Source organism: Triturus cristatus, chromosome 1_2 (genome assembly GCF_964204655.1).
Source record: "Triturus cristatus chromosome 1_2, aTriCri1.1, whole genome shotgun sequence".
NCBI lineage: Eukaryota > Metazoa > Chordata > Amphibia > Caudata > Salamandridae > Triturus > Triturus cristatus.
The window spans coordinates 993,554,893-993,580,759 of record NC_140580.1 but is presented as its reverse complement, the minus strand read 5'-3'; the positions used below and the strand labels follow the sequence as shown (position 1 = coordinate 993,580,759).

At 42.9% G+C, this 25,867-nt stretch overlaps 1 protein-coding gene and 1 pseudogene across 2 annotated transcripts in view; one reads left to right on the top strand and one right to left on the bottom strand.

The window, feature by feature from the left end:
* SAPCD2 (suppressor APC domain containing 2) overlaps nt 1-25,867 on the top strand; it is a 93,143-nt gene that overhangs the window by 9,575 nt on the left and 57,701 nt on the right. The window lies entirely within an intron of this gene.
* Nucleotides 747-8,376, bottom strand: LOC146868552 (zinc finger protein 862-like; annotated as a pseudogene). Its single transcript, XR_014965478.1, has 2 exons — nt 8,284-8,376; nt 747-2,912 (listed from the first exon to the last, which is right to left on the bottom strand). The product of XR_014965478.1 is annotated as a zinc finger protein 862-like (transcript).

Genomic DNA, 25,867 nt, shown 5'->3' with positions numbered 1-25,867 from the left:
AATCCCCAGTCAAGAGATCTGGGTTAAATCCATTGTTCTTTTGCTCACCATGCCACCCCAGTTTAGACCCAGAAACTAGGGTGGCATGGTGAGCAAAAGAACAATAGATTTAACCCTGATCTCTTGACTGGGGTTAATGTTTGATTTGTTCCACCTTATGCCCATCATTTGTGTATCTTGCTTTCTCGCCCTTAGTGTGCCGGGTATGCCCAGACATGGGCCTTGGGCTCACTGTGCCACTGGATTCAAGCTATTCTGGCTGATGAGTGGTGATACCCCGAAACTGGTCCTAGGATGCTTGTTTCTGGTCCAGGGAGGACCTGGCTTGGCAGTTTGGGCTGGACTGTTCCCATGAGGCACAGGGTCAAGACTGATTTCCATATGGCTGTGTCTAAACAGGGGTGGCATGGTGATCAAAATAACAATGTATTGAACCAATCTCTCTTGACTGGGGTAATGTTTGATTTGTTCCACATTCTATCCATCATTTGTGTGCAGCAGTGGAGGGTCTCTGTGCGCTGCAACCATGGCTATGTGCGCCAGGAGCAAGACCGTGCGCAGCGCCAAATGTCACTCCAAACGTTTACTTAAAGTCAAAATATGGTGCATTTTCGCATATACAGCACCACGTTAAGGGTCTTAAGGCTGGTTTGCAAATTGGATAAACACGCCATGACCTGAATTGGTTACACAGGCAAGTACACTTCAGGTTTAGAAAAGCACAAGACTCCAACGGTGGTACCATCATAAGATTTTACTAAATATTCTTAACTGGAGCACTGTTCATTGGTTGGGGAAATGTTGAGAGCCTGTACAATATCACATATACACAATAAGTTACAAAATTACATAACATATTTACAATTTGATGTGAAAGCTAATGTTGGGCTATTCCGCCAGAGATAGTTTGTAAAACTCTGACATCCAGGCAAACGTGGACTGTGGGAGAGGGCAGTTCAGACATGTCAAGTGGCATCACTAGATGGGTGAAAGGGTTGCATCTCACGGCGAACCTTGCCATTTTTCCAGTGCTGATAAACTCTATCAAGGTCAACTTTCCCATTCAGGAGGTAGGCCTTTGTCCTCATCGGCATATCCAAATGCTTCTGCTCTAGTCTAGTCTATTCCTCAATTTACTCTTGATAGTATTTATGAGGCTGAATTCTCGTTCACAATCTGCACTTGATGCTTGAAATGTTGCATAGACATCAACAAGCTGAGACACCACACTATACTGAGCAGCATTGCATACAGCGAAATTCATCATGTCTTGAAAGGTGGTAAATAACCCACCCTTTACATGTTCTGCCACCACATATTTATAATCTCTGTATTGTCGAACAACATCTTGTGGTGTTTCACAATCGCCCAAGACATTTTTATACTTTTCAACAAGTCTATGTATATTCTCAGTCCCAAAATCAAAATGTGATTGTGTTGCTATTGACTGGATTTCAAAACTTGCCCATTCTTTCAGTTCATCTTCAGGGAACCTTTTTTTGTATGTGCTCGCAAAGAAGGGAAACAAATGACAAAATAGGCCCACTGTCAAGCTCTTGCCTTGCTTTGCACAATACCATCATATCTCTTACATTGCTGCTCCAAAAGACAGTGTCCCCCAAATACTGTTCCTTAATTTGCCCAATCTTTGCTCTTGCATACTGTACATCTTCAACAGTAGTCAAAGAACTTTTTTGGAACAGTTTGCGCAAAGATGCAAATTCACTCAGAATGTCATTAAGTACTGTCACGGAAATATGGTAGTTTGAGTCAGATAGTTTTTTTGTTATCATATTTAGCAACTGGTTCAAAGTACTTAAGAACAGCCTCGTAATTCCAAATTAGTGCACCAACTGCAAAATGCCTTGAAAGCCACCGGACTTCATTCAGTGGTCGAAAAGAGACCACTTCACAATCTGTGACCGATGCCATTTCATCCAGCTTGGATTTCCTTGCAGGAGATCTGGAGAACACAGTGTAGACCGTCCTCAATAATGTCTCCATCTCTTTAATCATTGGAACCCTCTTCCAGGCATCATCCACTCCCAAATCTTCTCTATGAGCAACACAATGCTGCTCGACTAGATGGGAAATGGATTGTTTAAGGTGAGTAGCAATACCATTATTTTTACCCAGCATCACAGACGCACCATCGGATGTGGACATGACCATTTTCATGAGGTCCAGTTCATTGGCAGTGTAGAATTATTTCACAGCAGTAGTGATAGCCTCAGCATTACAACTAGTCAGCTTCACTATGCCCCCAAACACTGTTTTGTGCTCTGTTGAGGTTACAGGTCGGAACTTGAAGTACAGGATGAGCATTTTTGTAACAGAAATATCTGTGCTATTATCAATGGTCCATACAAAGCGTTACGAAGTTCTGCTATACCTTCACAGTGTATCACGCTATTGATGGCCTCAAGGAACTCAAAAGCATAGTTCTTGATCCTCCAACTGTCTGGTATCTTCACATACAAAGCTAGGTGGTCATGGATGTCTTGTACAGATAACATTGAAGTATTTATCTTGACTGCCAGCAACACATTGTTGATGAGAATCTTTATCTCCTCAGGCAAGGATCTTTGTCGTTCAACTACTTCCATTCTATGTGCTTTGTCAGTGGCAGTTTCTGTCAGCATTGCCCTCACTCCAAAACCAAACCTGGCAGCAGCACTTCTGTTTCTCAATATCACCATGGCAGACTCGTGAACTTTGCTAATTAGATGGCGTATCGGGTAATCCAGTTTCCATCTATCACTCCATTTCTTCCCTGTAGAAAAGTCTTCAACAATCTTGGCTTTGGCACATGCTTTGCATATCAAGTCCAAGCCTGGACAGTATTGAAATAGTTCCCCCAAGTTGCACGTGAACCTTTCTTCGTGATTTCTGTGTCTCAGCCTCCACAATTTCTTTCATCCACTCTTCTTGAATACGAGGCAACATTTCTTCCTTTGTGGTGAAGCATCACACTCTGCAGAAGGTACAGCGTTGCGCTTGAACATATTTGTGATAACTGGGTTTAGCCTGCTATGCCACAGAGCCTGCAAAATAAAGGAACATGGCTAAAGTTGATGCATATGCTCATGATTGCAATCTGTCACATAATACTAAGGCATTGCCGGCAAAACGTAGAGTGTAATTACCTGGATTTTACTGTCCACTGCCCTGCCGTTTCAAACTTAAATGTAGCACTGTCCGTAGAGCCTGCAATAGAAGTAAACATTGTTACAGCGCATTGTGAATTTGTGATACAGTAATATACCATGTGCACCATAAGGGAACTCTACCAAACAATTACCTGTTGTGCTTGTACTCGCGTATGCCCGTTCAAATGTGTGGGGTACTGTTTGCGAAACCTACAACAGAAGAAAACATGGGTATGGTATGTTGCTATACTACAATACACAAGATGCACCACAGTTTAACTCTACCAATTACCTGTTTGTTCTGCCTGTACACACGTCTGCCTGTACAACTGTATTTGTAGCACGGTCTAGGAAAAACGACCAAATAGTTACCTGGGATTCCAGTTTAGGCAAATAGGCACGTTCCTCTGTGCTTCATTATTAGCATCCTTTAGGCTAAACTTATCTGCACCTCCCCACACAATCCAGGCACTCTCCTGCATTTTCTTTACCTTTTGCCATGTCAATGTTTTAACAGATATGGGTCCCATTCACACACATTTGCATGTAATCACATTTACAATAGACCATGGGTACTCGCAAATATTTTCCCAAGGGCCAAAAATATTTGGTTGTGGTGTGACATAGGGCTGCACTGATGCGTGCAGGCTAGTGGTCAGGGACTTGGGAGGTGTTAAGGTGGACTTGGAGAGGTATGTACATTTAGTGGCTGAACAATGTGGTACCAGTAAACTTGGGATCAATACTGGCTTCTCCGCTTCACTTTGGCTGGATAACTCCGGAGATTGATGGACCAGCTGCAGAGAGATCTGATTTTTGTCTAGTGGAAGTTTTGACTCATTATAAAGTAGCGGAGGAGGTTAAAATGCTTGATGCAAAGCAGGTGAACCAGGCAGATCACCAATTGCATGCAATGTAAATAGATCACTGCATTACTGCTTCTGTCAGAGAGCCCCTTTTGTTACTTGCAGTTTATAAGTTTAAATCCTAATATAGAAAAGTGAGCTATTAACTATCAAAGAGCTGCAAGGTATAGATTAGAGCATTACGAATTTCCCCTCCATTCTTTTTTTATATCATAATGCTGCAAAAAGGTTTAACTTGGGTACAAATCGATTCTTATTATTAAAGCCAACCCCCAACCATGGAGTTACATTTTAAATTCTCAGTGTGTGCTTTTTCAGACCAAGAACTTTTAAACTATACTGTCTACCAGTATGGATGACTTGTGACTCCTACAACTTGTAGTCCTCTGTCTGATGTAACATTTCCTATACATTGACTTACACACTATGATTCAGTGTCTTTGTGTAATGTGCATGCAATGTAAAGTGGGGTTAGGTAGATTGGGGTGGAGTGGGGTAGAGTAGTGTAGAGTAGTGTGGGGTAAGTGGTGTGGAGGGGAGTGGAGTGGAGTGTCATGGCATGTTGTGGAGTGCCTTGGCGTGGAGTAGTATGTTGTACAGTGGAGTGGCATGCCAGAGTGGAAGGGCATAGAGAGAAATGGAGTGGTGTAAAGTGGAGTATGCATGGTGTGTTAGTGCGCTACCATTACAGACAACATATTTTCAATTGAAAGGAGCATTACATTTATACCAAAATGGGGTAAAACTCCACACAAACAATGTGTGCATACGTCATCATCTAGTGTATTGATGTGTTTTTATCATATTCAAATATTTGTTTCCAGCACACTTTAGAGTTAAACAAAAAAATTGCTTCATTTGTACTGATATTAATCTATTTTGAAAAATCAGCACAATTCATTTTTTTATGTGCTAGGGAAAGAAATCCTACACCCTCTCCTCTTACATGGATGCTCAGCAGGATTGTCGCATACATTCTCTCACTTTGAAGTTAGAGAAAGAAAAGTAAACACCAAACCCCCTCTGAAGCGAGAGCTTGACGTTTGAACTCCGTCTTTGAATGCACCGCAAATGTTTACAGAAAGTGAGTTTGTGGAAGAATACAGTAATCAAAGTTTGGGCAATGGGAGAGACGAACTCAAGCTGTACCAGCAAACCAAACCGCGCAAGGCTTTCAGCTAAAAAATGGAAGCTGGCAGGAAAACGACACATTGCTGCAGGTAAATGTAAATGTGCAGATATTTATATAGCGCAAATCACCAACCGGTCTCTAAGCGCCTGCTTAGGGAACCCGCCCTGGTATTCCCCTGTGAGATAACCCAGTAGGGCATCCACAAGGTGAAAGCCAGGCATCCCGCCGCGAGGGGCCATTGTGGAGATTAAGCAAGCTATTGCCCAGAGTCGCAGAGTGTGAACCCATGAATCGAGTATGCACTGGAGCGAGAATTATCGAGTCCATGGACCATTTATGGACTCAAGGCCGAGCCGGGAATTGAACCCTGGTCCCGGGCTGACCTCTGCTTCCAGGTCTGCCTACTCTAACCAGTGAGCCACACTTCTCCACAGGTAGGCAGGGACGAAGTTCAGTGACAGACCAGCGGATGACAGAAATGGGCAACATTACTACACGTGGGTAGGGAAGTAGTGCAGTCACAGATCAGGAGGTGGCAGAAATGGAAATCCTTGGTGCAAGGGGGCAGGGAAGAAAAAAAACTTGCTGGGGTAGAGAACAACAACAACAGCAGCAGCAGCGAAAATGGCTGGGAAGGGCCCATGGTTAGCACTGAGCACTCAGCAAGACTTAGCAAGATTCCAGGGAAGAGTAGAGACTGCAAAAGAGAGGTATTTCTCTAGTAAATTGATGTGGTAATTAAGTATGTAAAATTACTAAGACTGCATGGTTTAGCTTTCCCCCGGTGCAGCATTACCACATTAGCTCAAAATTGTGTATTGTGTGCTTTTATTTAAGTAATGCGATAAGGTTGCCTGTACGCACTTAAAGCTTAATAATCAACAGGTTAAATTGCCTTGTTTTTAGTTCTCTTTTGTGCATCCAACCTGGGTGTCTGGTCCCTAGACTCCAAAGGACATACTGTGTACAAGGCTGTGAGAGGAACACCTTCTCACTAGCTGGAGCACAACTTTAGCAACAAAAAGTTGCTTTCTTCCAGTATGGAATCCATTGTTAAACCCACTGTAAATCATGTCCAATAACAATGAAACTTGGTTCTTTTCAACGATTATTTATTCTTGATTTCTATTTCTTGATTATAGCAGTAAAAGAAAAATCAATTCCGACTGCATTCAATCATATAGAATCCACAACCCAATGCATTTCGGGTCGATGTCCCGACCCTTCATCAGGGGTCCAGATTCAAATATCTACAAAGCAAAAGCACAGGAGTGAGGACACTGGGACGTCCCAACAAATGATTACCTGTCTAAAAATGCCCTCAATGTGGCGCAAAAAGTGACGAGTGACCATGAAAATCAGAAAAATGCCCATGATACCATGCCTCAGTGCTGTGTCCCAAATCGTAAGTGCGCGCTCTCCACAAACGTGCACGAGGGTTGAGAAACGTATGAATGAAAGTGCGTGTTAAGCAGAAACCAAGCCGACATAATATCGCTGTGGCTCGGATAGGCGTAAACGGTCACTAACGGTAATCCGATCAGGTAGCATGCGTCACAGAAAATTTCCAATTCCCTATAAACCAACATCTGTGGTGCGACATATTGATTGAGGATGAAGAAGCAAAACCGAATAGAAGCGTGCGCCGGTGAAGGCAATCCAAAAACTTTTTGTTGCTAAAGTTGTGCTCCAGCTAGTAAGGTGTTCCTCTCACAGCTTTGTACACTTTTATTTAAGTATCCATGTTAATTGCTGCCCCGTCACGAGCTGCGATTAACATAGATACTTAAACAAAAACACTCAATCTGCGCGCAGCCAAGCTTTACTAACAAAACAATATAGCTAGTTTAAAAACACGGCGTGTGCTTTTTAGGGTAATCTGCCTTGATTTGCAGACTTGCTGTATGGTTTTGGTTGTAAAGCGAGGCTGCGGGGGAGATTGTGTGCTTTTATTTAAGTATCCATGTTAACTTCAGCCCCTTCACGAGCTGCGATTAACATGGATACTTAAACAAAAGCACTCAATCTGCCTGCGCCTCGCTTTACTACCAAAACAATACAGCAAGTCTGCAAACAAGGCAGAATACCCTAAAAAGCACACGCCGTGTTTTTAAACTTGCTGTATTGTTTTGTTAGTAAAGCGAGGCTGCGGGGGGAGATTGTGTGCTTCTATTTGAGTATTCATGATAATCGCAGCTCGTGAAGGGGCTGCAATTAACATGAATACTTAAATAAAAGCACACAATCTCCCCTGCAGCCTCGCTTTAGTAATAAAACAATACAGCAAACAAACAATGCGTGCACTTCAGGGCAATACAAAAGCACACGCGGCAGAAACAAAAGTACAGCAAGTGGCCACAGTTACCTCCGCTCCCGAGTGTTCACTTCCGCCCCCGTCCTCCGCAATCTGGAAATGCCCGTTTTTCGCGCCGCGTGCCTTTTAAAAGCGGCGGCGCGAATACTCTTACGGGATGTGCTTTCTGTGTGCGCTCCACACATGGCACTAGGCGCTCGGGGGTAGAGAAGTGTGTGCGGGCGCGCGCCTTATTGGGAACAGTGGCTCTGGGTAAATAATGCTGAAATATTCTAAGCAATCATAAAAATGACCTTCTGCTGAACTTGGTCTGTGGTCCTTTGGGAGGAGGGGTAGAAGTTTCTGGAGCTGGGAAAGTTGAAATTGGTGCACTTGGCCAGCACATTAATTTGTAGAACAAAAGAGAACTTGGAGTCACAAAAGGATTTCCAGTTCCTGATGTCAATATGGTACAGGGAGACCAACCTCGTTTGGGGGAGGTGAAAGGTAATTGGCACGCAATAAAATCTTGCAACAACTGAGTTCCAGTTGGCTTATTCTTCGGGAACACAGGCCCGATGCTCTTGATTCATTGTGTCTAGCCTGTAGCGATGCTGGGTCATCCCCCCTGCTTGCACATTTAGTGACAGTCTGAGGTCTTATGGAAACTAGCCTTTTTATGTTTTAATGCTTTGGGATATTAGGGTGTGATTCAGTGCCACCCCCCCTTCTGCATTTACACTCTTCCCTTCCCTAAACCCCTGGACAGCTACCACACCTACAGAATATTCTGAGTAGCAAACTGTTTTCTTGCCAGAGATTGTTGTGAAGCTTTCGGGATACCTCAGTTTGGTAGGTGAAGCCCAGAGCATCAATGACCAATAAAAATGCTGCTTCCTTTGCTCTGAGGTGTTGAGGGAAGCCCGCCGCACCCATCGATCCCTGGACATCTTGGAGATGTGGACACAAAGTTCCCTGCTGCACATGGATTCCATGATCTATTTTAAATACAACAAATTGTATTGAATTTTTATCGCATACTGTGTTTTTTGTAACAAATTGAGTAGCTGGCGGTCTTGTCGTGAAACTCTGTGTTACTATTTTATCACCCTTGAGAAGAGGTTGTGTAGCTCCGGCCATACTTCGAACAAGTGATCTGCAGGTCTTTGTAAAGGCTCTCGGCCCATTAATTCTTCTGACTTCACGCTGGTCCTTTCGTTCTGAAAGAAGAAGCCTTGGTGCAGAGGCCCATCTTACATTAGTAAAACAAAAACCGTACAAGTTTAATACTGGAATTATCTCAGCCGGTGGTAATTACAGCCAGTGATAATTACTCGTGCTATATTCCAATCCATCATTTTTAGGTCTCGCCTTGCTATCGCGTAAGCGATCGCAAAGCGAGACTATAGGGGCTTTTAAAAGTGCTCCCAAAAAGCGGATTGCATGGCTAGCACGCGCACAATCACGCGCATCGTGCCGCCATGCAATCCGCTTTTTGGGAGCACTTCAAAGGGTCCGCTCCCCCGCCTGGAATGCGCTCCCCCCGCCCCCAAGCGCGCGCGCGCCACGCTCTGCCGGGCTTGTCTTGTTTTCCTCTTGAATTGAAATCATCTGGTTTCACTTCCCTGACAAATGCTCCACACTCTGGTTGCTGTTGCACCAATGTTGACTTTACACGCAAATGGGATTTTGCTTCTAAATGTAATATTATGTTTACTTTGCACCAAATGTGATTTTTGCACTTAAATTTGATTTGTGCAGCTAAAGTTTGAGTGTTTTTGCCCACCAGTGAATCCTGGCAATTATCACGAGTGTGAAAAGTACATCTCCCTCAGAGACCCAGAGGCGCCTGGGCACATCAGGGTTCACAGGCGGACGTTTTCCGTATTCCGCTTCCGGGGCCAGCAGCACACTCGATCCCAGAGCTGATGGCACATTAAACTGTGTGTTAACGTTTCAGTAACACATAGCCGGCATCCGCGCGCGAACCTCACAATTATTCCATAACAAATAGGGCAGCGTCACTGTATGGATCCTCGAACTGGCTGCTGGGTGTCTTCGGCGCACATGTTTCTTTTACTTAATCCTCCTAATGTTTGTACACTGTGTCCGTGTCTTTCAGGGCGATCTTTTGGCTGATTTTGTGGATTGTGACACTCTGGGAGACACCCGTGCAGGCTTTTTGATATGCAATAATTTACCCCATTCATAAATGGCGTCTCCCTGGTTCATTCACGTGGCCTCTCTCGTTATGTCTCATTGTCCTCTTGTATGTTGCTAGCCCTTGACTCCATTAAGAGTAGGTGGTTAGAAAACTCGTGTTAACTTACTTCTAAATAAATACACCCTTAAACCACAGGGGTTGACACTTCTAAGTGCTATAAATAACAGATGTTCTCATCACCGTTGGAACTGGCTTTAGTTTATTGGTCGTGTAAGACAGAAAGGCCAAATTGTCCTTGACGTGCACATCCCACCAAATGTCAATTATCAACACTAGCTGGGCATTAGGAGAGATAATGTGGCACTGGGCTGAGAATGTGAAAGTGGACCATGTAACTAGCTTCTGGCAGGCAAAAGGCAAGATATGGTGTGTCAGGTCAAATTAAGAGTTTTCAACAAAAAATCATGATAGCCACATCCAGGCCAGTTGTTATATGACCACTAATTAAATAATTATTATAGTAATTCTATGTTCATTTATCTTACTTAGATAACTTGAAAAACTGTCCTGGATTCAGGCCTTGTTTTCCCCTGTCCCCTTCGCTGCCCCCGTGATTCGGTGCCTTTTTCTCCTTCTGTCCCCTTCGCTGCCCCGTGACACACCACACACACAACCACAACCACACACAATCACACAAAAACAACCACAAGCACACACACAAGCCCACAACCACTACCACAACCACACATACAAAACCACACATACACAACCACACATACACAACCACACATACACAACCACACACACAACCACACCGTCAGTGCACACTTTCACCAGGCACAGACACCACCAGCCGTCAGTGCACGCTTCCACCAGGCACACACCACCAGACGTCAGTGCACGCTTTCACCAGGCACACACACGCCACCAGTGCACAATTTCTACAGGCACAACCCCCACCAGCCATCAGTGCACGCTTCCACCAGGCACACACCACCGGACGTCAGTGCACGCTTTCACCAGGCACACACACACCACCAGCCATCAGTGCACGCTTTCACCAGGCACACACACCACCCGCCGGCAGTGCACACTTCCACCAGGCACACACACCACCAGCCGGTAGTGCACACTTCCACTAGGCACACACACCACCAGCCATCAGTGCACAATTTCTACCGGCACACACACCACCAGCCATCCGTGCACACATCAATTGTTAACGCATCCACAATTAACTATTGTAGCAATCGCAGTAAGGCGCACTTTACTTTTAAACATATTCATCTAAAGCGCAGCATGCCACCATTGCTACAAAAAAAAATACAAATTTTTTTAGCCTACAATTTATAGACTTTTGTTGCCATTGGTGTTGCAATATTTAGCAATGCCAATAGCTAAAACTTAATTAATGCGAGACCTATTGCATTGCAAATGCTTGTTTCCATAATATGCCATTTGGACTGAGATCTGTCCAGTTCCAGTAGGAACAGTCCATCCCAAAATGCCGGCTGCTTCCTCTCTAGACAGGAACACAAGCAATAGTTATTGATAACTTTCATAGAGATATTAGTGAATGGTCACAGTTGTAGTAATGCACCTGTGATTTAAAGTCAGTGCTGAGAAACTGTTCATGACAAGTCATTGGCAAGATGCTTATTTAGCAGGGAGCTAGTTGAAGTGCAAGGACAACTTTTCTTAATTAGTTTTCCTTGCTTATCTTACTCAAACTTTTTTCTCAGGCTTGTTTTTTATTTTCTGTTTGAGGCGGGTAAGATCTACTCTTTATGCACCTCTACACATTAAGACGCTGTTCGTGTTCCATCTTACAGTTCTACTGGCTTTTTTCAATAATCTGGGCTTTAGGTGCACTTTATACCCCCTTAAAAATGTCTTTGTTCTTATTATGTGGCTTCCAAAGCTTTTATCAGCATGGTGCCCTTCGCAAGTCCTTACAAAATGGTGCATCCCGTTGACTTTCTCTGCAATCAGAAACCTTATTGACATATCTACGATTGTGCCATTTCCGGCTTAATGACCTGGATGACCTAAATGCAACATCCTCTTTTTCGAGGTGCCAGACCTGGTTTTTTTGGCGCATCTGGGAATGCTAGGTAACTTTTACTACAACACACACTCCTCTCCTTTTACCTATTAATTTTTTCAATGGTGTAGTGCACCTTTATCATATCAGAAGTCAGCTAAATTCATGGTTCCCGCAGCATTTGAATGGGCCCCTAGATTTTGTAATCTGTTCACTTAAGGACTGCCTTGTTTGGGTTGTGTTATACCAGTCAGACTTCTAACTGTCATAACGTGTTTTGTAAAAACGATCAATACCAACACAACCACTTAGTTATACCTCTTAAACATGGAAATATCAGGGTCCGGGTAAGGTCATGTAGTTCCTAAAAATACATAAGATCTGTAGATTTAGACAACATAAATTGAGGGATTGGTGTGCAGAGTGATTCAGATTACCCCCCAAGAGATTTGTTAGCCTTTAGACCAGCTAGCTCACAGTGCCACCATAAGCCCCCTAACCATACCAAGAACCAGATAGGTGTGGAAACGTGTAATATTTTCATTAGCATAAGCAACAGCCATTTTTTTCCATGGTGTTCATTTCTTTTCCTTCGTAATTCTTTCGTCCTCTGCTGTTCGCCTTTTCACTCTGCTTGTGTCATCTATTTTAGTTGACCTCCTGACATGGCTAAGCAATGTACGTGCTGGGGGTTTGTAGCTGCCAGTGCACCTGGTCTTAGATGTTATTTGTTGACTGTTTATTGCTGCCATAAGCATTTCTGCTCCCCCTCCCTATTTGCTGACCACGTAGTTATCAATCTGCCCTTGTTTGCTGATAGATATTTCTTAACTTGTTCTTTCCATTTCTGTCCACATGCAACAAAACTGTATAAAAGGACGATCGTTTGTGAATCTAGTGTACCTCCTCCTACAACACTTGAGAGTGTTGTGTGGACGTGGTCCCGCTCATGAGTGATCAATAAACTTGTTATTTTATTTCAGCTCCAGTGCCGATCTCTCTTTTTGTTAGTCTTTGGATCCGTGGGCGAGAGGGTGACCCTGCACCAGTGTGCTCACTTTTGAGTACATTTCTACAGTTGGTGCCTAGCACTTGGGGCCCCATCGGAGACGCGGCCGTCCGAAGGAGTGGTCTCAACGGAGGATCAAAATATTACTGAGGATGCGCACTGCATGAGGAGACCCTTGTCTTTGCAGGCCAACGTGACTTTTCCGGTTTTCCCGATTTGACCCTCCGGCTGGTTGCCGGTCTCGACTGGGGCTTTCTTTGGCGAGTTTTGCAGTGACCATTAGGTCGACCAGAGACCAGCAGGTGGGAGTTGGAGACTTCTGTTTGATAAGGTCGCTGAAGCGGCACTCTTGATTTGCTTGGTTTGGTTTTTGTATTCATTCTTTGCAAAGACTGAAGACAGGTAATGTGGATATTTTTCTCCTTTTGGAGTATTTGTTTGGAGTAGTAATATTTTACATATACTTGTGAAAACACGCCTGTTCTGAGCACACTCCATAAGTGGTTTTGCTGCTCTTGTGGTACCAAGAATACTTTAGAGCAAAGTCAGCTGGCTCCTCTGGAAGACACCCCAAATAGAGAAATGTATATTAAATCTGGTATGTGTCCCATAATGTACGGTTCATTGTGGAACAAATACACAAAGAAAGAGTCCGATTTACAATGGCCAGTGAATGGGTCATTCGATTCTAAAAAGGTTCAATATGTAGAGCAGTGTTTCTTTAAAAGAAAGAGTAGACATGATATGTTTGTGTATGCATGTGGGATAAAGAAGTGCGAGAGAGAGCGAAGAGAGCAGAAGCTATAGCAGAAAAAAAGCAGCGGAAAACGATATTTCAAAAAGCGGTGGAATTAAAAGACAAAGATATGAAGGAAAAAATAGGAAAGGAAGATAGAGAACGTCAATTAGAGGTAAATGGCCAGTATCCTATTAGGCGCCATATCTATCCACTACTTAATACGCTTCAGGATGATTGCATCCTATTAGAACGACCCCTACCCCCGTATAAATTTCCCACTCCAAGTGCCCCTGAGGATGAGGCTTCTGACAAGGAGATTTTTTCAGACAAGCAAGGTGGGCGGCAGACTCGCTCTACTTTGACTAAAGCAGAAAAAGATACATTAAAAACCGCTGCCAGAGAGGAAGCTCGTCGGAGTACCACTGCATCGATCCGCGTAGCTATGGTTCAGCAGTGGAAAGATATATAGAGCAATTTTATTTTGTAGAGCAATTCACTTGGGAGGTAATATATGATTGGCGGCATATTTCTAAAGAAATAGAGCCAGATGATATAAACACTGATTATAAACGGTTATCAGATGGGACTTTCCCTTTTTCAAACCTCTCTGATATGACTAGACGAATAGTTAAATTACGAGATGAAACACTGCGTTTACGAAAGGAGCAAGAATTAGCTAGAAAGGGTAAAGTTGTAGAAACCGAAAAATCTCAGACAAATAATGTAGATGCTTTGGTGGATGAGGATAAACCCAGTAGTAGTGAAATTACTATGAAACCAATGCGTGAAGCTGCACCCATGTATGTTCCTCCGAAGGGTGCGGGAACAAATGATGATAAGACTCTGGATGATGCAAAGGGATATTTTATATATAATTGGGTTTACACTCCTTGGAGTAGAACAGATGTTATGGCTCTTAAGGCTGCTTTGCCCGACCCCCGTAAAAATCTCACCGCCTTCTATGCTGAGGTGGAAGGAGCCATCAGCTCCTGCACTATGACCGTTGCCAGATATTGATATGTTCTTCGGGCTTATTTTGCCCCCTGATATGTGGAGAACAATGCGTAAAATAGATGATAATGTGGCGTATGGTGATACCTGGGAACATTTAGTAGAAATAGATGCGGAAAGAGAGCCTCCGCAGAAACTTCAGAAGGAGATATTAGACCTTCCTAAAGCTATTGTGACTAAGTTATAGACTCTCATACCCCCTAAGAAAATAGATTGGACTACGTTAGCGTCCTGTAAACCGAAAAAGTATGAGTTAGTTTCTGATTTCTTTTCAAGATTTGAGGAGACATTCCATGGTTTTAGTGGCCAGTCATTGGCCGATGATATGGTTAAGCATTTGTTTGTCGACAAATTTGTTGCTGATATGTTACCGGAAATAGCTAGTCCCTTAAAAGCTAGTGAGAGTTCTTGGACCAAGTCTTCCCCGGTTTCCCTTTTGACCATGGCCCAATATTATGAGTGACGGGAACAGGAAGCGAAAGGCAGGGAGGAAAAGAAGGTCAAAGACTTAAAGACAAAAGTTATGTTGGCTCAAGTATATGGCCCACCATTTAGTGGAGGTGGAAGAGGTGGACGTGTACCGTATACACCTGGAGTGCCCCCTCTTCCTTGAGCAAATTTGTCCCCTGATCAGTGTGCTTATTGTAAAGAGACTGGGCAATGGCGTTCTGAGTGCCCCCTTTTGCGAGGTCTGCAGTACCAGCGGGGAAGGGGTAGTATGAGAGGATGCCCAGGGAATTCAGGAAACAGGGGAGGTACAGGAGCTCGTCCTAGGTTCGAAGCAGTTGAACAAGGACCAAATTACTCTAATACTTTTGATTGACGAAATCAATACCAAATGTCGGATTATTCTGCTGATGCACTTGCAGATTCCGATTGCACATAGGGAGGCCTAGGATGGGGTAAGGAACCGGTTGAGGTGCCAGTAGATCAAATGGGTCCTAATGTTGACGCAAATGTCTTGGGATCTACTGATCGGTTTCTGGTTGATACAGGGGCTACCCGGAGTGCTCTGTCTAAAAGATTGGTTCATAGGGCTCCCCTGTCCGGCACAATGATAACCTCGATAGGGTTCGATGGAACACCTACACCTAGCCCGCTTTCACAGCCACTTGAATTCAGACTTGACAAATTCACTGCAGCATGTCCATTTTTGCTTTCCCCTAACACGCCGGACAACATTGTGGGTATCGATATGCTTAAATATTTTCGTGCTACACTACGTTGTTTTCCGGAAGGTGTGCATGTTATTTTGAATGACAATTATCCAATGGTTGAGAGATCTTGTCTTATCAATGAGGATGCTGCTCTGGTGTCCTTATCTAGTACTTTGTGGGCTAGATCAGATACTGATGTGGGTCAAATGGTTATTCCACCAGTGCATATTCAATTAAAGGAAGGTGTCTCATTGCCTCGTCTGCCCCAATACAAAATATCCCGTAAAGGTAAAGAAGCATTAGCACACATTGTTCAGGATTTGATCAAAGTGGGGGTAGTGAAAGAAGTCCCTTATAATACTTGCAATATCCCCATCCTTCCTATTTTGAATAAAGATACTGGCACTAAAATTTACAGATTCATTATTGATTTGCAAGAGGTTAATAAAATTGTAGTGCCCCAATATCTGGTAGTTTCTGATATCACAACGCTTCTCACTATGTTCTCTCTTACTGCTACTACATTTTCGGTGATAGACTTGAAGAATGCAGAGCTCCACAAGGCTATACAGAGAGTCCTAGCATTTACAGTCTGGCATTAAAAAGGCAGCTTGATTCCTTTCCTGCACCAAAGGGAGTGGCCCTTATCCAATATGTCGATGATATTTTGTTAGCTGCAGATACTCCTGAGCAGTGTGAAGAAGGAACACTGTAATTGTTATCCTTTCTTGCCTCCTATAATCACAAAGTCTCGCGAAAGAAATTGCAATATTGTAGACAGCAGGTTACCTATTTAGGTCACCGCCTGTCTAAGGAGGGACATGCACTCAAACCAGACTGCATTGAGACCATTTTAGATACTCCTATGCCCCGCACTCAGAAGGATGTCTGTGCACTGATTGGCCTCACTTCTTTTTGTAGGCAGTGGATCCCCAGTTTTTCGCACATTATTAAACCTTTGTTGGCCCTTTTGACTAAAGACACTCCGATGTCTCCCATGGACTACTGAATGTCAGAATGTCTTCCAACAGTTACGCCAAGCTCTTTGCTCTGCACCAGTATTTGGTACTCCAGACTGTACTAAGGCTTTCACACTCTGTCCATGAAAGGGAAGGTTGTGCCTTCTCGGTTTTAACACAGACACACGGTGATAAACCACGCCTATGCGCATATTTTTCAGCTGTCCTTGATCTAGTCGTTTGCGCGCTGCCTGGATGTTTCCGAGCAGTGGCAGCAACGGTTGTATCTATACGCCAGAGTGAAGGAATAGTTTTGTCACACAAACTGCTTGTGTTAGTACCCTATTCAGTTGCTTTGCTAAATCAAACGAAAACATAGCATTTGACTAGTGCTCGTTTGACAGGATATGAATTGACACTTTTGGCCCCGCATATCACATTGAAAAGATGTTTGACATTAAACCTTGCTACACTATTACCATTTCCATCTACTCAGTCTCGTTTGCAAGAGTTACTTGATTGTATATTCCTCACTGAAGAGCAAACAAAGGGTCGCGTTGACCTACAAGATACACCTCTCTCTAGTGTTCATGGGGAGTTATGGGTTGATTGATCATGTTTAAAATTACCTTATGGCACTACATCTGCTCCTATGCTATCATGACACTTCAGACAGTAGTTGAGACAGCTCGCATCCCACAGAAGTCGGCCCAAGCTGCCGAACTGATTGTACTGACGAGAGCATGTGAGCTTACTTCAGAATTACTTGTTAACATTTTTATTACTGACAGCCAGTACGCTCTCGGGGTGGCACACAATTCTGGTCGCTTGTGGAAAGAAAGGGGCTTCCTCACCTCACATGGGACACAGATAGTGCATAGATAATTAGTGCATAATCTTCTTACTGCCCTAACCTATCCTAAGAAAGTGGAAATTGTTAAGTGTAGTGCACACAAGAAAGTGACTGATAAAAATAGGAGCAGGTAACGCCTTTGCGGATCACTCAGCCCGTGAGACTGCAATGCAGCAAAGTACCACATCTATGTATGTGGTGAAGTCACAAGCTGAACGTTGGCATGATGCCAGGCAGGAAGTGCTGCACATGCAACAATCTGCCTTCGTTGACGAACTAGACCAATGGTCTATGGAGGGAACACTGGATGATGAGGGCTGCTGGAGGAATAAAGATATGACCAAATGGAAGTTACCCACAGCATACTTATACCCATTGATTCACATGGGCCGGCACATGTTGGTGCATCCTCAATGGCAAAACAACTTATGCAAGTTTGGGATCATCCTGATATTGCTGGCTCTGCTAAAAAGATAGTCCAGTCATGTCTGGTCTGTCTCCAGTATAATCCTGGAAAGGGACCGCGAACTCCAACAGGAGGGTTTGCAACACCAACTGCACCTTTTGAGGTCCTGCAAATGGATTACATTCAGTTTGAGCGCTGTAATAATCTAAAATATGTCCTAGTCGTGGTTTGTGCCTTCAGTAAATGGGTGGAGGCGTATGTTACGAAGGATAATACAGCTCTCACGACAGCGAAAGGTCTTCTAAAGGAGTTCTTCCCTCGATTTGGCATTTGTCGGGTCCTATGGAATGATAACGGACCTCATTTCTTTTCAAGTTGTAGAATATGTCATGAAAGGGTTGGGGATTAAGCAGAAATTTCATGCCGCTTTTCACCCACAATCAGCAGGCTGGGTGGAGTGTTATAACTCCACCCTGAAACTGAAATTGGCTAAAATACAGGCTTCCACAACTTTGAAATGGCCTGATGCAGTGCCCCTAGCCTTGCTTTCTATCAGATCAATACCACATACACGATCTGGCCATACGCCATTCCTATACATGATGTTCCCCACATGTTGATGAGTGACTATTTGTCCCAGTTAACTGACAGTTTGTCTTTTATTTATCAGTAGGTACGGGAAGCCCTTCCAGACAGGTCGCAGGGTGAAGGCCACGATCTGGTGATTTCGTGCTTACTAAATCGTTTCAACTGACAAAATTCTTTGGTACCTCGGTGGCGTGGCCTAGAGCAGGTCCTCCTTGCTACCAGAACTGCAGTGCGTGTGACCAACAGGAAGAACTGGGTCCATGCCAGCCACTGCTGAAAGGTTCTGCATACCGTCGTGAGCTCTGCTGCATTGAAACATCACCGCGACATCCTGGTCACTGAGAGAGGACTAGTAGCGACACCTGAAGGGCCTGAAGAAGTCTTCCCGGACCACACGATCCCTGATGCATCTAGATATCTGCTTCGATCCAATAAGAAATACACTTCATCACAGAAAGAGTCTGTTTGAGCCACTCTCCTGGGTGGTTTAAGACTGACTACAAAGGGGGGTAATCTTTTAGTGACTACTCGTCTCAATGTTAGTGAAGAAACCAATGCCTGCCCAGGACCTTAGGGCTCCATCTGTTCTGTTGTTTGCCGACGAGATGAACATGCCTGAGGAAAAGAAATTGAATGCTGCAAAAGTCTGTAGCAAATGCACAATGTTCATCACTGGACTAACTTTGACTGCTGTCATCATTGCTGTGATAATGTGGGTTGTGGAGGAAGTAACTCCGGCTCGAAACTTACTGTCTGCTACTACTCCTGTCCCCACAGAACATTATTACTTCACTCTTCCCTATCATGAAAAGAAGCACCGAATGTCATATCTCAATAACGCTTTCATACAAATGTTGCATCATACTCCTATAATGCTACTAACACTACCAACTGCTGGGTATGTGGAATGATGCCAGCCCATCAGAAGATGGGAGGAACGCCTTTCATTCCCTTGCCATTCTCGCATAACGGCTCCTGTAGAGCCTGGTTCGCACTGTTGTAGGCCTCTGAAATCAGTAATATTGCTCTAGCTGATGAAGGAGGACTTAATGCACGATTAAATAAGGTTTGTTACCCCGATGAGGAAGGGGACCCACAAGCCAAAGGAACTGTATGGGAAATGGAGGAGTATCGCAAAGGAGATTCCTCCACAAGCTATGTTTTCCCCAACACTCGAACGGCCAAGGGTAACGGGCCTCCTGTTATCGTCGTTACTAGAGCCCGAGCAAATCTTTGTGTGAGCAGTTTTGGCAGTATCCCAGTGGGGAAAAAGTGACTGTACTACAGTATTGAATATCACTGGAACGAACAATAGCAGTTTTCTATCCTCACATAACACTTATTTCATTTGTGGAAGTAAAGGTTACTACCATCAACCGATTGGATGGTCTGGAATATGCTATGTGGCCTTCTTGCTTCCTCCTGTGTTCTTAGCACCTGCATCTTATCATAAAGATCAAAAATTGTTTAATGACATTTCCTTGATCCGATTCAAAAGAACTATAAATAATGATGAAGTGGATCAAACTGACACTGCATTACAGCAATATGTTGATTTTAATTTGGGACTCTCTTTCTTTGTTGGTGCGGCTTTGAACAGTAGGAAAATTAGACGCTTGACCCGTGTAGTAGAAGCTGTGACTAATCAAACAGCAATGGCTTTTGGAAATAATACAGAAGAACTCCAAATTACGAGAATTGTGACTGCAAAATAGAATGGTTCTAGATGTAATGTTAGCTGAGCATGTTGCATTATCGGGAGTAGCTGTTGCGTGTTCATTCCTGACCACGCCCCTTCTGTTTATGATGCCATTTCCAAAATGCATAAAAAAGCCACTGAGATACATCAAGACTCAGGAACATGGACTTGGACTGGATGGTTCTGGAGCATATTTTCTGTATAGGGTCTGAAAGTATTGTCTGCCTTATTCATAATTATTACGATTCTCTTCTTTTGTTGTTTATGTATTCAATGTGGGCCAATGCTCTATTCCCTTTGTACTTCCACTTGTACTACTTGTGTACCGTCTAAAACGAATGTCCAAAATACAAATGCCCATTTGGCAATGGACCAAGAAATTGGTAAAATGATGTTAATTGACATTCATGATGTGTATCGTACCCCTTTGAAGAAATAAGAAAATGTCTTAGCTTATGCTAAAAGGGTCGTCTGTGGAAACGTGTACTATTTTCATTAGTATAGGCAACAGCCATTTTGGCTGTGGTGTCCATTTGGTTTCCTTCATAATTCTTTCGTCTTCTGCTGTTCGCCTTCTCACTCTGCTTGTGTCATCTATTTTAGTTGACCTCCTGACATGGCTAAGCAATGTACGTGCTGGGGGTTTGTAGCTGCCGGTGCACCTGGTCTTAGATGTTATCTGTTGACTATTTACTGCTGCCATAAGCATGCCTGCTCCCCCTCCCTATTTGCTGACACCGTAGTCATCCATCTGCCCTTGTTTGCTGTTTGTTAGTTATTTCTAAACTTGTTCTTGCCATTTCTGTCCACATGCTTACATTGCAACAAAACTGTAAAAAAAGACGATGGTTTGTGAATCCAGAGTACCTTCTCCTACAACACTTGAGTGTTGCGTGGACGTGGTCCCGCTCATGAGTGATTAATAAACTTGTTATTGAACCAGCGTCATTCTAGTATAACACATGTTTGCTGTGACAATCATTAGACCGAAACAAATGTATAAGATTACAAGCACCGACTGAGTAAATAAAAGGTAGAATTCTAGTATGGTGCTAAAACAGTGAATATATGTAGGCATATAGATACATGATTGTAATCAAGCGTAATCCTACGATGCAAACCCTACCTAAGTGTACCGAGCATGAATTTGTGTGTAAAGTCAAGAATCCCCTAGGAATGAGCCAACCCCATTACCTGTTGGGAGAGAACGAAGGACACCATCTTGGTCTTGTGTTTGACACCCCGCAAGAGATGTCAGACCACTGCATGCTGGACCTAGGCGTCTTGTGTCAGCTCGAAAGATTCTCCTCTGCCTATCTAGTGTTGGTATGGTTCTTTTATACCATAAGGGTAGCCTTGGTGTTCCTTACATGATCAATATGTTGTGAGTACGATTATGTAAATAAGCCTAAATCAATACCTGCAATAATGCAAAGTAGTTCTTTTGTCCTAGGATGAAGATGCTCATGACTTTTATACAGAGTATGTTAATCCTGTTATGTATGTCACATGCAGGGACTTTTCTAAGAATCCTCATGCATAATAAATGAGGCTAGTTTGGAGGAAACCCATCGACATTTATTCCGCACATAACTGGGTAAAAGGTCAGTGCTAGAACCGTAATGCAGAGCAAGGTAGGACAAATGTTGGTAAACCGCCGTGTAGCTACCTAGGCTTAGATTGGTGTCCATTAGGGTACATAACAATACTTTTTCATTTTTTTTTAAATCTTTTCCTTTGGAATGTTTCAATAAAACACAAAGGTTCCACTTGGAATGATTCATGTCACAGCTGAACAGGTCTGTATTGAATGAGTTTCAGGTCAGTGATTCTGGAGACAACCCATTTCAGAAATTAGATCCTGAAGATGTTAGCAGCACAGAAGGAGGGTGAATCGTCACTCTCCACTTAAATAAGGTGTTAACTACCATATGTTCTTTAATAGGTCCCGGGAGCCTTAGTAGAATAAAGCTAAGGATTGCGCCTGCAACACATTTTAATCCAGTACCAAAGTTATTGTTCTAAAATAGATGAAGATCTAAGACCGTAAGTGTGGGTCCTCTAGCTAACAAACGTAAAATCTGGGCCCTTTGATATAGGCCCCTACACATTGCGCTAAACAACACTGTTAGTGTTTACAGTTTCACACTAACATTAAGTAGAGCCTCCCATCTTCTTTTCAGAAGAGTGAGCACTTATGATGAGAAACCCAAGACAGTAAATAATCTGTGTACCTGTTGGCTGCTCCTGTGAGATGTCTCCTTTTCCTTTATTTTAGGGTAAGTAACTTTGCATCACCCTTTTAACACAAAAGTGGAATTCATACACACAGTTGTGGTACTTGGGTGTAGCTTTCAGGTAACAAGCAGATCCATAAAAGGGAGAGGTTTTATTTTGAAAAGCCCAAAGAGGAGGGAGGGTGAGTTGAGACAATTCAATGAGAGGGAGGCAGTAATCTGTATATAGGGGTGGGCCGGGCAATTTAGAGTTGTGTTTAGAGCCTCATGCTGACTACTACGATACTATGAGGGATCCAGCCCAGTTGGTTCTGAGGTTCTTCTGAGCATTTTTAGGCCAACCCAGCCCTTCTACCCATCTGGTAGTGTTTCTCCTTCCTACTTGAATGCAGGAGGGTGATTCCAAGGAACATGGGAACTCTTTTTATTAAGAGGTCTGTTTTTTTTTTCCTGGTCTGTGCTTGGAGCTGGACAACAGTCCTTGAGGGTGACTGGATTCCACAGCCACAAGCTCGGTGTATGTTGTATGATGATGGTTTTTTTAACAAATGAAACTATGCATTCAACATTTCATGTGAGATAACAATGCCTCTAGGTCACAGCTAGGAGTATTATATCCACAGAAACAGGAAGGGGTTATCGCTATCAGATTCAAAATTATATTATTTTTTTTATATCCTATAGTTTTATTTTTAGATATAGAAGTTTTAAAATGCTTCAAAATTGTGCTGACAATTATTTGCTATTGGATGTGCTGCAAGATATTTGAGGGGATTATATCTTAAAACTGTCTAAATCCACCCCCCAAAAATATGTACGGCACTCCTATAAAAAAGAGCAATTCTTTGAAAATGTTTCCGTCTTGCTTGTCATTCCTATGTCCAGATTATAGGAGTTCTCATTGGCAAAGGGTCAGAGGCTACTTTCAGACACAGACCTAAAAATCTGGAGGAACCATGGCATGGTTAAGATAATTGATCTCACTGCTGACAAGGGATAGAAGCGGTGGCTCAATTGAAGGGTGCTTTCCAAATCGGGAAAGAGGGCTTTGGTGGATGTGTACAAAAATAAGTTCCTGTATCCAATATACAGACAATTTTATCCATGCGGCAGGAGACTTGGAATATTACCTAAGTAGAAACAATCAATCAGTTGGGCATGGGTAAATTGAGTTTTATTATACAATCACAAAATAAGCTTATTGACCAATTTCCTATGATAGCTCAGAAATGGGACAAGTTATTTTAACTCATGAAGCCTGGACAAAGATATATCAAGCAGTTAATCTTTAATGCTCTTTGTGCACAGATTTTAGACAAATGAAATGTTATGCCTAATAGCCCCTATGAACCCATGTATTTTTGCACACCATCGATAACAGAATAAAGCTGGATTGTTTCAGATAGACCACAAAGTATGAAGCGAATTGGCTGAATTTTGTCTCACTTTGTCCAATGCTATTCCATTTTAGGAGGAATTTTCTCAAATAGAATCCAAATTATGAGTTTAAAATCACACATGATCCAATGTTGGAATCTCCCGAGTATTCATATTACACGGGCAATTATCCCCAGAGCATCAAACGCTTGGTCTGTTTCCATACTAGCTGCAATATCGTTGATTACATTTCACTGGAAATAACCACACACCTCTCAGTTTTAAGAATGGCTTACTATAATAACAAAGCTATATAAAATATGAAATACAGAAACCGCTTTTGAAGCTAGAAAACGTATACGTCGGAGCCTTGAATCGCTATGAAGTGAATTTATAGATGAATTTGTCTTGTCTACTTGTTTTCTTTTTACTGTATTTGTGACGTGTTTATCACATGAAGAGTTTGTGTTGGCTGGTTGGGGAACGAGAGACGTAACCCAGGCAGGGGTCTACTTTTAAGACCTGGGAACTGTTCCATACCATTAGTATAGGTGGAGCAGCCTTGGTACCGCGCCGTTTCCTGGAAACCCATCTGTCTTGGGCTCATGATACCCTGCGAAGTTGAATGTGTATAGTGTTGTGTGTAAAAGAATAAAGAGCAACTGGGGCAAAATGAAGAATTTATATGTATAGCAGTAGCATCGGGTGTAAAGATTGAGATGAATTTTACATCATTGCCAATTTTACCCTCCTAATAAAAACAAAAACTGTACCAGTAGTAAGCCTTCCTCCTGCTGTCAGATGATTAAAATACAAATGAGAGTGATCGAGTCGGAAACGTGTCTCATCACCTCTCTGATGTGACTTGGTTCTACAGAGGTAGGGATGGGAAGGTTTGGAAGCAGCCCTGAGCTTGACTTACCTATATCCCCTCTAATCCTTTTTGCAACATACACAGGCAAAAACGGAGCGTAAGATGAGTTTAGCAGAGTCAACATTTTTAGAACATTTAAATGCAACGGGCCAGACTGTATTCCATGAAGAGCCTTTGTTGGTTGGCTCAGAGGTATATGTAATTTCGTACTCTGCCTATTCTGTTGAACATATCTCATTGGCAGGATCTTATTAAAAATCTTGAATATTGACTTTGACAGCAAATACCCTTATGCGCACATACGCGATCATCTTTGTTGCCTTATGGAACGTACACAACCTCTGCTGCAGGTCTGCCTTCATGTGGGAGGGCAGGAGAAACTATTCGGGTGAACCACCAACGTATCTTAAAACCACATTTTTTTGGGGAGGTCTGCCGTGTATGCATGCAGTCTTTACTTAAATTTTGTAACTCTGTCCCAAACTCTCACTAGCCGTTTTTTCCGACATCTGTAATACATGGTGAGTATTCCAGCTTGTTACTGGGTTGCAAGACCTCATCACCTCATGTCTGAGATCTTCCCTGTGGTAGTTGTCACATCCCTGAAATACACTGTTTGTATTCTTGAACCTGTTTGAGTATGACAGAATAACGTGTTGGAATCACAACCTTTTACTACCCTGCTTTTAAGCACTGCTGCTGGTCTTGTGACTTTAAAACCTCATGGAGTAACAGAGAGGTGGACTCTAATGATTCTGAACTAATTTACAAATGACTTCTGACATTATTTTCTGTTTCCAGCTATAGCGTTTTGTGTTTCTTCTTTCTGATAAGCACCTTGTGTGCACACATTAGGGCAATTGCTCAGTATTCTCCTTGTTGAACATGGCTTTTACCCTTGCGTAATTTGTTCAATTACATAAACCCAATTGGGGATGCCACCCCAATATCCTGGTGCTTCTGAATCACTTATAAAAGCCATTTAAAAAAATATAGCTTATGTTCGTCGAGTTGTCATTAAGTTACTGTGGAAAAAAAAGTAAAGTTTGTTTAATGTTAAATGTAAAGGACATGTATTTGTCACAATGAAGAAGTGTTCTCCCTGTTTCAAAGTAACTCAGATTGTCATAAATGAAATACAACTCGCAGTCAATAAATAGGCTTGCTGAGAAAAGTAGAAATTGTGATTCATGGTGTCAGAGGTATTTGCATTTCAAAAAAGCTATACTATAGATTCTGGCCTCTGAAAACCTTACAGAATCTCCCCCGCGTTATATATCCCTATTTAAAAAAATATGCCGCTGCAATCT